Here is a 12528-nt window from a genome sequence, read left to right on the forward strand (position 1 = left end):
AGACGCTGCGGGGCCGGCCCAGGCCCTGCCCATCACACCAACCTCTGGCAACCGAAAGGGTGCTGTAAGTCCTTTCTGAGGCCCGAGCAGGCAGCCTCTACAGGAGGCATGGGCCCATCCTGGCTGTGGGACGGGGGCCCCGCGAAGGGTCTGGGTGGCCGACGCCCTTCCAGGTGGCTCTATCCCCTGCCGTCTGGGCCTGGGAGCGGCAGATGCACCCTCCTGGGCTCATATGTTGGCACGTTTTATTTAAGAGGGCGCTATTTGGAAGACCACTGACGGCGCAGAAAACGGCCCCAAGGGCAGTGCGCGTGCAAAGTCAGCGCCCAGCCTGTCTCCTCACCTGAGGACACCGGGGACCGAGGCCTCTCTCAGCGTCCCCCACGGTGCTGTCTCTCTCACGTCTACAAAGCCCACTTTGGGGGATGTTTGGACAATGAGTTAGCATCCAGCAAAGCCTGGAAAGCTAGGGGAGAAAATGACAGCGGGTGTAAACCGTGGGTGACCCACCAGGCCCTGAAGGGGCGCTGACGGCGCTCTGAGCCTCCAAAGCTTCCCTAAGTCTTGCAGGCAGGGAGACAGCCGTCCACGGTGCAAACACCCGCACTTTAAAACTCTGAATGACAAGCTCATTTAAGTCCTTATTGTAAGATGTGCGCGCAAGGAATCTGCCCCCAGGTGGCCTCCTCACCCCTCCTCCAGCCGTCCCTCCTACACTTTCTGGGGCCTTTTTGTGCTGACGACGATGGGTAGGCTTGACCCCGAGCAGCGCAGCCGCCAGTGGTGAAGCGGGACCCTCCTGCGGGGACCGTGTGCAGCTAGGCAGCTGCACGGAGCTCAGGCGCGCAGTGGGGATTATTTTTGTGGCACACTAATTCGTAACTAGTGTTCACACATTTATCAGGTTTATCTGTGAACAGTAGACTCCTGACACACGTATTTGTTGCGTGTGTGATGATACACAGCTGACCACACGCGTCGTATTTCCCTTCAAGAGGCGACTGCGGTTGACTGTGGACAGCAGGGTCCCACAGACGCTTTCTGTAAAGGGCCGGAGAGCAAATACGTGGTCCTCGTGCGCTGTCCACGAAGCCACTGCAGCAACTACTCCCCCACCTTTGTAGCCCAAGAGCAGCCGTGAAAGTGCAGACAGGAGCCGGCAGCGGCACGGCCTGGACTGTGGACGCGTCTCCTGACTTGGATCTTCAGAAACTTCCCTCCTTCAGCAACCTTGGCTCTTGAACTAAGAATCGAGAAATAAGAGGAGAAAAGCAAAAGCCTCTAAACATCAGAAGGAAACATCGACAGTCTGTGACCCAGAGCTCCCTGCCTTGTACATCAAACAGCCGCCCAGCCCGTGGTCCCCACTGACTGACTTCCATTTTCTGAGATGTCCTTATAATCTCTTGGACAATTGGCCGGTTCGTGTAACGTATTATTGGTGCACGGCCCCGCCCTTGTCGGGCAGCCTCTGTGACCAGCCTCCCCCGAGCCTGGTGTACAAAGCCCGGAGCAGATGCTGTTTGGCCTTTTAGAGGAAAGGTGAGGCAAGCCCTGCTCAGCTCATCACTTTAGGACCAGACTTTGGGGTCCAGGACCCAGCACCTGGCTGTCAGTTGTATCTCTCCCTCAACATACTTAATAAAGAGCCATTGTCTACATGCTTATAAATACAAAGCCCCAGAAGGGAACAAACACGAGTCTAATAATTAAAATGAAGTTAATTAAAGCAGCTCAAGTAGGTACCATCAACAGTAACATCTTATACAACAATTATTTGCCCAACATATTGACTCTGAGTCTCCTAAAATGCCAATTCCAGCTTTATCGCTAAATAGGGCAATTATTCTATTTGCTTGGGTAATAGCTACTCTTTTCCCCCAAGTAAATTAAATGCGTATGCAAATATGCATCAAATGCCAAGATGGTTTTCATCCTCTGACCTTCTGAAACTTATCAGAGCCTTTATAAGGGTGGGGCTCTTGGGGAGAAGCAGCAAAGGTCACACACACTCCCACCAAAGAGAGACAAGCAGATGATGATTAAGGAAGTTAGCCTCGGGCCGCTACATGAAAGCAGTAGCTGAACGGTGAAATAAAACCCAGGCAGATATGAACTGGCGTTAGGAGCAATAATAGAATGTAAGGGCGAATGGAAACCAAGAAGCAAATCTACCTGGTTCTGAGGCTGGGACCTAACAGGTGAGTGGCCACAGCAGGTGACACTCAGCCTGCCTGGGGGTGGGGGTCTCATGACCGCCATGGATAAGGTAGAAATGGATAACTGCTCAAAGAAGTTTTCAGGAGCCTGAATTCGGAGACCACGCACCAGTGTGGTCCCTTGGCTGGCCCCTGTCCCCTGTCCTGCCCTCCTCTGTTCCCTACTTCCCCTGCTCTCCTTCCTCTTTTTCTGTCCCCTCTCATACCTGCCGAACCCCTCCTTGCCTTTGGGTCCTCATCTTGGTAGGGCAGGAGGTCAGCCCTCCAGGCATGAGGGGGACGGGTGGGAATCCAGCTCTCCCTTCCCTGAAATCACAGAGGATATGCCACCACGCTCATCGCTCATCGAGCTTCATCCAGGATCAGATGTGCCCTGGTACCGAAAGTGTGTCCTCTGAGGCAACAAAACACGCCCTGCTTCCCATTTAAATGTTGACTGGCCGATGGGTGTTCAACTACATTTACTGTACCTTGTTTAGTCAAAGTGGTTGCATTGTCATCTAAGTCCTCTGTCCCTTCCTTCAAGGAGCTTACACTCTAACCGAAGAGACAAAACTGAGGCAAACATTTTAGAAAACAGTGAGTATTTCTGAAGCCCTAAGGGCAGGGCAGCAGGAAGAACACAGCGGCATCACGCATCCCACCAGGCGTGAGCCTCTCCCACGTGAAAACTCCAGGCAGGGGCTGCTGACCTGGGGTCCGCGGACCCTCGACTGGACCAGGAGCCCTCTGACTGTCCCCACACGTGTGTGTGTGCACGGTGACCTCAGAGGAGAGTCCCGGCTTCCCACCAGTTCCCGCAAGGGCCACGTCCACCCCACAGACACACACGTGCCCGTGAAGGGTCTGCTCTAGGGTTGTAGCAAGTCAGACAAGAGCACAGGTTAGAGCAAGGCAGGAAGCGGTCCCTGAGGAGAAGGGAGGTCCCCGCGTGAGAAGCGTTGAGACCGCGGGGGAGCCTAGGAGAGGAAGGCAGGGACCACGCCAGGTGCCCGGACAACCTCATGGCAGAAGAAACCCTGGAGGAGAGAGTGGGGGGCTCGGGAGTCAGGATGCACACGGCCTTGGGGGAACCATCCTCAGGCTGCCGAGCTCCCCACCACCCGAAGATGCTGGAGCAAAGCAGGAGGGCCGAGCCCTACCAGGTGGCCAAGGACACAAAAAAACTAACTTTTAATACAAACATCAAGACCTTTGTTTGATCAATGTGTTCAAAGTCAGTTTTTGCTTGGGCCACGTCAAAGCTGAAATTGATCATCATGGTGGGAATTCTTATTCTTAATAGAACATGACACAGTCATGTGGACCTTCAAGCAAGTTCACCAATAGTGCAAGCCTGTCATGTCTTATTTCCAGATCCTTTTCTTGAACCTCCTTCAACTACTCAGTTCTAACATCAGTGTCCTTAACTGCTGTGAAGGAAAAGCAGTTATACTGGAAAGATGATGTCAGGGGCTCACCGGGGTCCAAATGTAAGACAGTTTAGCACCAAGGAATAATGGTGTAAAATGTAGTTGGGCATTTGGGTTATTTTAAAAAGTCCCAAGTGAACGACTGCAGGATGATTAAGGTCCTATAGTCACAGCAGCCGCCGAAGTGAGGATGATTTTAATATCAGAATCTTCTACAGCTGTAGAAACATTTTCTTGTCTTGAATTAACTTAGGTAAAATTGAAGAAAACCATTTAATGCTTTGAAAATTAGGTACACGTCTCTCTTTTCTGGTTCAAAGATAAAGACGAGGACGGGGAAGAGGAGTTAATGACAATTCATCACTCTCTGTTTCCACCTTGACTGGGAAGAAAGCCCATTTGAGATTTATTTTAAATGATCTGATGTAACGTTTAGAAACATGAAGCAGATTAAAAATCCATGTGTTGTTTTTACAAAAATAAACATGGGGAAAACATACAGAATATGTAAGCCTGCTACTTTGAGTTGAGCAAAGCAATTTAAGTGTGTATGAGTTAACTATGATAGCGCCCATCCTTCTAATAAGCACAGGGCGTAAAAATATCCTCTCCAATCCATGATTAATATGTTTAATTAGAGACATTTCACCTTGTAATAACTTGACAAGTATCCACTTCAGTTAGGAACGGTACACACACAAACCAAATTAATATCGTGCTTCCTCATTTAATGGAAAAATTAATCTGAAAAACGTAATTAAATAAGCACTATTTTAAAATAGACAGAGTGCCTCATTCTTCTTTTTCTCTCCCTCCCCCCTCCCTCCCCCACCTCTTTCTCCTTCTTCCTAAATGAAATTGGATTTAACAGAATCAAAAGGCTTTAAATCAAATCTGCCTAAGATCACTCATGAGTAAAAGTAAACTAGTGTCTAAACCTTGGCAATAAACGACTTAGAGAAATGTTTGCACTGGTTCCTAGGAAAGCCTGATGGATGAGATAGGAGCTTTCGTGCTCGGAGGCAAAGCTCTGACCTAGATAAACCCGGGGTGTCTGGAGCACCGTGCCTCTGGGACTCCGTCAGCCGAAGGGACGTCCTCAGACCTTTGAGCAACTATGTTGAAGTGTGGACCCCAGAGATGCTCACTTTGCACTGAAAACAAAACGAAGCTCTGTTAATGGTTTAGTGTAACACAAAATTGTCAATATACACAAAGTTCAGCGACTGAAACATTTTTCTAAAGACCGATTCAAGAAGCAAAATGGATAGAAAATACCTGGGTTTATTTCAAGGCAAGCCTTTTACAGCTGCAGTTCTGAGGGTATTGGAGTTGCCTCCAGAACAGGTAGTGGGAAGGTCCTCTGAGATATTTCTGGGTGGAGCCTGGGAGACCCCTATGTCGTCCTACAGCTGAGACGGACCTGGGGAGGGCTCTGTCCTCTTGGGGTCTTGCACGAGTGTATCAGCAGGGGTGGAGGAGACAAGGCTGGTCCACGGGGGGCATCTGTGACCCTTTCCCTTGAGTTCCTCCTCCCTCTACAAAGCCCTCCCCTTATCTGCCACCCACCCACCCATAAAGAAACCCTTCTTTAGCCAAACCCACCCCGCAGCTGAAAGAAGAAAGGAGGCACTCTTCAGTCTGCACATCAGGCCGTAAGTCTTTCCTGCGTGGGGCTGGCAACCTCCCACCCCCAAATAAGGAAAGCGAGCTGGGTGCAGACGCTCGAGCACCACCTGTGTGTGACTGCCCCAATCCTGCAGGTCCAGGCTGTGAAGGAGGCTGATGAGGACGCCCCAGGCAGGCAGGAATCCTGTGTTCTTTACAAAGACTAACCATCCTTTTCTGCCAAAATGGTGGTTCTCAAACTTTGGTGTGGGTCAGAACTACCTGTGCATCGGAAGCATGGTAACAGTGATAAAAACACCTAGTTTCCACTGGGCACTTACTGCCAGGCTCTATTAGAATTGCTTTATTTTGATTTCTCTGCAAGGTAATGAGGAGTAAAGCAGAGATGTGCAGCTAAGTATGTAATCACTGGTGCTGTGGAAACCCAAAACCCCTGATTCATAGCATTTGCCAGTTTCTCTGACGGAAATACTCCAGTTATGGCCAACTCCAGCTGCCAATGTGACATCACCAGACAACGTGGGGAAGAGCTGGCCACAGGCTCTCACCCCATCTTACTGATGGAGAGCCAAAGGCACTAAAGGTGCCAGACGTTCCAAACCAGCATCTCCTACCAGTAAAACCTGAGGGCGGGTGTTTGGACTCCACCAGCTCCACTGGTGGGTGTGAAGGTCGCCAAGAGAAGTAACTCTGCCCCGGGCCATGCTGGGGGACGGCCCACACATCAGCTCAGAGATAGAGGGACCCAGGCCCGGGTGTGTGTGTGTGTGTTCTTGGCTGAGCCAGTTTCAGCCAAATGTTATGGAGAGAATTTGGAGGAAATGACAGCTGTAATACTAGGGCCCACAGGAATATCAAACTCCACCCGGATGACAAAGTGGAAATCATATTTTAGAGTCCCGCCACCCCTCTTCCCAGCCACCAGAGGAAGAAAGAGAACTAGGAAGCCCCCAAGAGTCCTTTACCAATTCCCTCGACCATCATTCTCAAACTTCTTGAACTCAGGACTCCTTTACACGCTTACAAATTATTAAGGGTCCCCTAAATAGCTTTTATAAATATATACGTATATAAATATATATGTGTATATACATGTGTCTAGATAGATAGATAAGGTTTGGTTTTTAAATATTTATTAACTCATTCATTTAAAATAGTAAATTTATTACATGCTAATGTACATATCCTTATCAGGAAAAACTATGTTTTCCAAAATAAACAAACAAAAAACTTAAATTCAAAAAAATTTTTTAACAAGAAAATTTTCTCAGAAAAGAAAAGGGGGCCTATTTTCATTGTTGCAAATCTCTTTCATGTCCAGCTTAATAGGAAGTTGTTGGATTCATATCAGCTTCGCATTCAACCTTTTGCAATAGTGTGTTTTTTGGTTCAAATTAATATTATCTCTGATCTTATTAGAAAAATCTTGAAGTTTGGGGAAGCCGTAAAGCTTAGAGTGGTGAATAAAAGTTTTCCAAAATTCTAGTTTTCACTTCAAAACTCAAAGTTTATCATTGGCAAATAAATACCCTTAGTTTTCTTCCTTAAAGAAACAGGCTCGTTTCCTGCCTTTTGGAGAAAGTATCTGTCACCGGGTGAAATCTAGATAACCACGATTTTCTGCCCCTCTTTCTGGCAGGCAATGACGCTGTCCCGCGAACCGTGACCAGTGCAGTGGGCCCCCAGCCCAAGCCCTCTCTTGGGGCTGACGGGCACCCGGGAGAGCCTGGCGGGGCCCCACTCCCCCTCCCAAACGTGCCCAGGACCTGTCCTCCAGGGTCAAGACGAGACACCATCACACTGCTGCTCCCTTGCTTTTCGCAGGGCGTGTGGAGAAACACGGCCAGAGCCAGCGCTTCGCCCACCACTGCTTTGGCGCCATCAGAGGAACAGTGAAAGGGGCCCAGCTACCAGGACACCGTGAGAACCTCGGCCACCGGGACCAGGAGTGGCGTTGGGGGGAAAACAGACACCACAGCAAACTCAGCCCCCGGTACCACCTGTGCTGGCGGGAGCCAGGAGAGCCGGACCGCGGTGGCCGCTTACACTGGATGGATCCCACTCTTCTCTTTCCAGTGGAGAAAACGGGAGAAAATGAATCCTGCAGGTCATGACCCTTTGCCTCCCAACCACCATGTTGAAAATTCAGTGGTTCCACCATCCTAAAGCCAAGTCCCTCCATCAGTGACCACGTGTTCCTGCCCTGAGCCAGAACCTCTCAAAAACCCAGACGAGTGGGGTCTGGGCTATGGTCCATCTCTTTCTGGAGATGCTGCCACACAGACGCTGTTTAGGGCACAGACCCCAAACTCCAACACTTTGCAGCCCTTTTTTTCTCATCTATCGGGAGGGAAAAATAATAGGACCCACCCCCAGGGGATCTTACAACAATTAAACGGGATAATCCGAGGAGGATGCTGGCCCCGTGACAGCCCTTTCAAAGCAAGGTTTACCACCGGCTCACTGCTGAAAATGTCCTGCAGAAGAAACAGTCACAGTTTCTGCCTTCACACACTAACAAACAGAAGGAAAATTCCACCTGGAGGGATGTGAGCCACGTAATCGGGTTGAGTGGCGCCCAGCGTAAACTGCCGACTGCGGGTTATGTAAACTCTGCTCATTTATTAGCGAGGGAGTGGCAGGTGGGGGGATCAAGGTTGATTTGTTCACGTCTGGGACAAGGAAAAAGCCATGATTTTCAAGTCTGACCATGTCAGACTCCGACGGTTAAATGGGCAGCCCTCACGCTAATCCGCACAAGAGCAGGCAGGGCGCAGGGAGGGTGGGGCTGAGCGGGAAGCTCGGGGCAGGCCCCGAGCTGAGCTTCTTCCTGCGCACCGGCCCCTCCGTGACCGGCCTTCCTTGCCAGCCCTGGCCACTCCGGCTGCAGCACCAGCTCCTCTGCAGGCTCTGAGGGCGGCGACCCCGCCAATCCTCCGACCAAGCCCGTTCTAACCCATGTGAACCTGGGGGGCTTCGACAGACACACAGATTTCCAGAAATACTGTTTACAACAAGTGGATAGAAGTATGTGTTTGGGTCTGCAATAGGAGGAAGAGCAGAGAGTGGGTCTTGATTCAATTCACTTTTTTTTTTCAAATGATTTTGCTTTCTTTTTGGAAAGCTATTTTAATTAATTATTTAATATATTTATTTATGGCTGTGTTGGGTCTTCGTTTCTGTGCGAGGGCTTTCTCTAGTTGCGGCAAGTGGGGGCCACTCTTCATCGCGGTGCGCGGGCCTCTCACTGTCGCGGCCTCTCTTGTTGCGGAGCACAGGCTCCAGACGCGCAGGCTCAGTAGTTGTGGCTCACGGGCCCAGCCGCTCCACGGCATGTGGGATCCTCCCAGACCAGGGCTCGAACCTGTGTCCCCTGCATTGGCAGGCAGATTCTCAACCACTGCGCCACCAGGGAAGCCCTCAATTCACTTGTAATAAAATATTTGAGAGATTTTCAGTTAGGAAAGCACTTAGCTGCACAGAGACCTGAACCCTAGTAGCTTTAAAAGAAGGGCTCAATTTTCAACATCATAAGTTTCAATGTAAGCAGCTGCTAGTGTTGGTACAGGCGCTGAGTATTGCCAGGACTCACATCTCTGCACCTCTTTTACCCTCTCCCTCATGGTTGCAAGACAGTTGCTGCAGCTCCAACCATCACATTCACATTCAAGGCAGGACCAAAAGACCACATCAGCCACATCTGCCCCCTTTTATCAGGAAAGAAGAAGCATTCCTAGAGATCCACAGCAGCTTTGGGCTTATGATCTGTCACTGCAACCAATATGTCATCCCTGGTTACAAGGGAGGCTAGAAAAGTAAGTACCTGGGTTTATTCCTCCCCTTCACTTTTTGTAGTTCCTCTAGCGAGGATGTGGAGAGGAATACAGTGTAGGTAACAGGTTCCAGGTAAATGTCAGTATCACTGCCTTCACTGAACACACTTGCTCTCTCTGTGCTCAGCAAGTGAAGTTAATTTGGAGGAGTGGCTGTGAAGCTGCTGGCTTTTCCACCGTTGACTGTGATAAATCCTTGTTATTCTGCAGACACCAGGATCATCATTTTCCTCCCCTGGAGGACGGCTGTTGCCAGAGGCCCTTGAATATTAGCGAAGAATGGCCAAGAGCAAGGGAAAAGTGAAGCAGCATCCGTCACGTGCTCTCCGCACTGGAAATGCTGAGCCTCAGGTGAAAAAATGGAAGTAAATGGTTAAAATGAGGAGGCGCCATCATTCCCCTGTGCTGATGTCGCCTGTTTAGCTGAAAAGAACAACTTGAAGAAAAGTGAGTGTCGGGCATTCACTGTCAGATGGAAAGCCTGTTACGAAGTCAAACCTGGGATGCGACACTTTTATTTTGCTGGGTCGCCTCCTCTTTTAGGGTCTCTGTGTTCAGGGCCAAACTTTGGAAACATTAAACTTTGGGCAAAACAGGTGGAGAAATTTTTGCATTTGAGAGACTTCATCAGTCCTAGTGTTTCCACATTGCCCGGGCAAAAAGAGAATACCCCCTCCCCAGCCTCTCGGAGGCCTCATTAAGGTTTTACCCTCAAACAAGCTCATTGTACGCTCTTAAGAGTTAAGAGTTTAATAAAGTTTAAGATAATTTTCCAAAATGAAGGATGAAGAACATGTGTTCAGAAAGTATTCGGGCGAATGGGTTTCAGACGTGCATGTCAGCTGGGGATCAAGGGGAGAGGCTCAGGCCTCGTTCCTCCTGGGGACTGGTTCCTGGAAAGCACAGCAGAAACCCCACAACAGGTCATCAGCCCGGGAACGAGGAGGACATGAACGGGACGGATGGAGCAAAGACACGAGGAAGAGTTGGGGGCGCGTCCCTCATGAAATCGGCAAGTAGAGCAGAGGGAAGGCAGGTGACTTGTCTAGTAAAAGCCCCTCACCCACCGGGGCTGAAACCGAGGTCAGAAAGGTCAGAGGTTGTCCCAGAGTCAGAACAAGGCAGAACCCAGAGCAAAGCCAAGCCCTCGGGGACGGAGTGGACCAGCCAAGGGAGCCAGGGTAGGGGGCTGGGTGTCCGGGGACCAGAAACAGTGAGGAGCTGAGTGGGGACCCTTCGAGGCTGGTGCCCAGCGCTCGGGGCTCCGCGTCCCTCTGTGTCCAGAACCCCAGCCTGTAGCTTCAAGTTCTCATACCTCAGACTACCCCGCAGCCATAAATCCATCCCAATGTCCTATAACTCAGCCCACATTTCTTCATATCACAAAACACCATCAAATTCCACGCCCAAAACAACTCAGTTACCGTCATTGGCGATACATCGCTTGTCGTTTGGGGTTGGAAGCCCCTCAGCAGGCGCCTACAGGTCCTGCCCCTTTGGGTTTACGGTCACCTCCCCGGAGGAGAAAGCAGCTGTAAGTTCAGGATGAAAGAGCTCTGATTTCCCTTAGCACCTTGCCGCCTGCCTCAGGCTCAGGGGCCCACGAGCCACAGCCCTGTCAGCTGGGATGTCTGTCTGTCTGTCCATGAGGAGAAATCCCTCCCACCTCACAATCTGACTTTCTGCTCGTAATCCACGTTAGCAAGGTTTCTCCTTACTGCATCCGTGCTTTTATTACGGGACCTTGATCCATTCTGCAGTAGGCGGGGTACAAACAAATGAAGCCAGGGAGTACCCCGAACTCCTCACACCCCCGTGTGCACTGCTGAGGTGGGGATGAGCCGCCAGAGGGACGGACCTCACGCGGGGACAGCGCCAGCCTGGCATGCGCGCGGCAGGAGGGGCCGGGCCGTGTGTCCTGGGCTCTGCCCCGTCCAGCTCCAGACGACGGGAGGACAGCCCAGGTTGGTGCAGGGCCCAGCCTCCAACATTCCACTTCCGGCCTGGAAACTCGGCACTTCCAGAGGTTTAGGTGAGAGACGGGCACAGACCGGTGCCTGAGGATAGGAGGCAACTTTCGGAATCTTCCACGTCATCCCCAGGCAGGAGCGGTGCAGCCTGGGCTTCCACTGAGGCACTGGGAAACCCAGGTGGTCACGGCTCCCGGACGGCTGAGGCCCCTCCAGCTCCCGCCTCGGGGGCACCCTTAGCTTTTTCCCAGCGATCCGGCCTGTGAACCAGAGAAACAACGGGAAGCACAGCCTGCGTCCGTTTCTTGCTTCTGCATTCCCGGCCCCATCCTACTCCATCTCAGCCCCATCCTACTTTCTGAGGGAGGACGTCCTACAGACACAAGTCTGACCCCAGTGACTTGCCGGCCTGCCAAGCCGTTGGTCACCATCTGACATTTCCTTCTGCCCACACGTGTTTGAACTTCCCCGTAAGAAGGAGAAAAAGAAGGCTGTGGACCACAGACAGATGCTTCATGTATACTTGAGAAGGCGTGGGAACTTTTAACCCATATTGATTATAAGAGTATGGGGAAACCTGAAATACATTTCGGAAATAGATATATACGCCCCTCCATACACAAATATTCCACATATACTTTTTCATGTCGTGATACTGGGATTTATTTATTTATTTTTTTAAATTATTTATTTATTTATTTGTTTATTTATGGCTGTGTTGGGTCTTCGTTTCTGTGCGAGGGCTTTCTCTAGTTGTGGCAAGCGGGGGCCACGCTTCATCACGGTGCGCGGGCCTCTTACTATCGCGGCCTCTCTTGTTGCGGAGCACAGGCTCCAGACGCGCAGGCTCAGTAGCTGTGGCTCACGGGCCTAGTTGCTCCGCGGCATGTGGGATCTTCCCAGACCAGGGCCCGAACCCGTGTCCCCTGCATTGGCAGGCAGATTCTCAACCACTGAACCACCAGGGAAGCCCGATACTGGGATTTATAATAAGAAATACATACCTGGCTTTCATCCTGATTCTGGAACAGAGCTCCTAAACCTGAATTTCCTGAGTGTTGAGATGGTGACGGTGCGTTTTGGCTTGTTAAAGAGGTGACTTTGGAAGCACCTGAGGAGGGGGCCGGTGGCCAGGAGAACCCACCATCATTAGAGGGATAGAAGTTTCAGCCTCACCTCCTGACCCCGGGGAGAAGGGAGGGGTCGGAGGTTGAATCAATCGCCAACGGCCAGTGATCAATCGTGCCCATCTAAGGAAGCCTCCATAAACCCCAAAAGGACAGGTCTGGAGAGCTCCCGGGTTGGGGAACTTGAGGCCACCTGGGGACAGCGGTACCTGGGCAGAGCAGGGAAGCTTGCTCCCTCCCTTCCCCATACCTCTTCTACTTCCCAAGTTACATCCTTTATAATAAACGGGTGGTCTAGTTAATAGCATGTTTCTCTGAGCTCTGTGAGCTGCTCTAAC

The 12528-nt window shown here is 50.8% G+C and overlaps 2 long non-coding RNA genes across 3 annotated transcripts; one reads left to right on the forward strand and one right to left on the reverse strand.

The window, feature by feature from the left end:
• Positions 1-31: 31 nt before the first annotated feature.
• On the reverse strand, positions 32-7138 carry LOC309638637. Of its 2 annotated transcripts, none has more exons than XR_014251226.1 (3): positions 4910-7134; positions 4667-4785; positions 32-1243 (listed from the first exon to the last, which is right to left on the reverse strand). It is a non-coding gene; the product is annotated as an uncharacterized lncRNA (long non-coding RNA). The 2 variants fall into 2 exon arrangements; XR_014251227.1 differs by lacking the exon at positions 32-1243 and adding an exon at positions 1261-2525 and having other exon boundaries at positions 4910-7138.
• Positions 7139-7247: 109 nt separating this feature from the next.
• Positions 7248-11077, forward strand: LOC309638107. Its single transcript, XR_014251007.1, has 3 exons — positions 7248-8329; positions 8673-9075; positions 9304-11077. It is a non-coding gene; the product is annotated as an uncharacterized lncRNA (long non-coding RNA).
• The last annotated feature ends 1451 nt before the right edge of the window (positions 11078-12528 follow it).

The sequence above is a fragment of the Balaenoptera physalus genome (assembly GCF_965194825.1).
Source record: "Balaenoptera physalus genome assembly, chromosome: 11".
Taxonomy (NCBI): domain Eukaryota; kingdom Metazoa; phylum Chordata; class Mammalia; order Artiodactyla; family Balaenopteridae; genus Balaenoptera; species Balaenoptera physalus.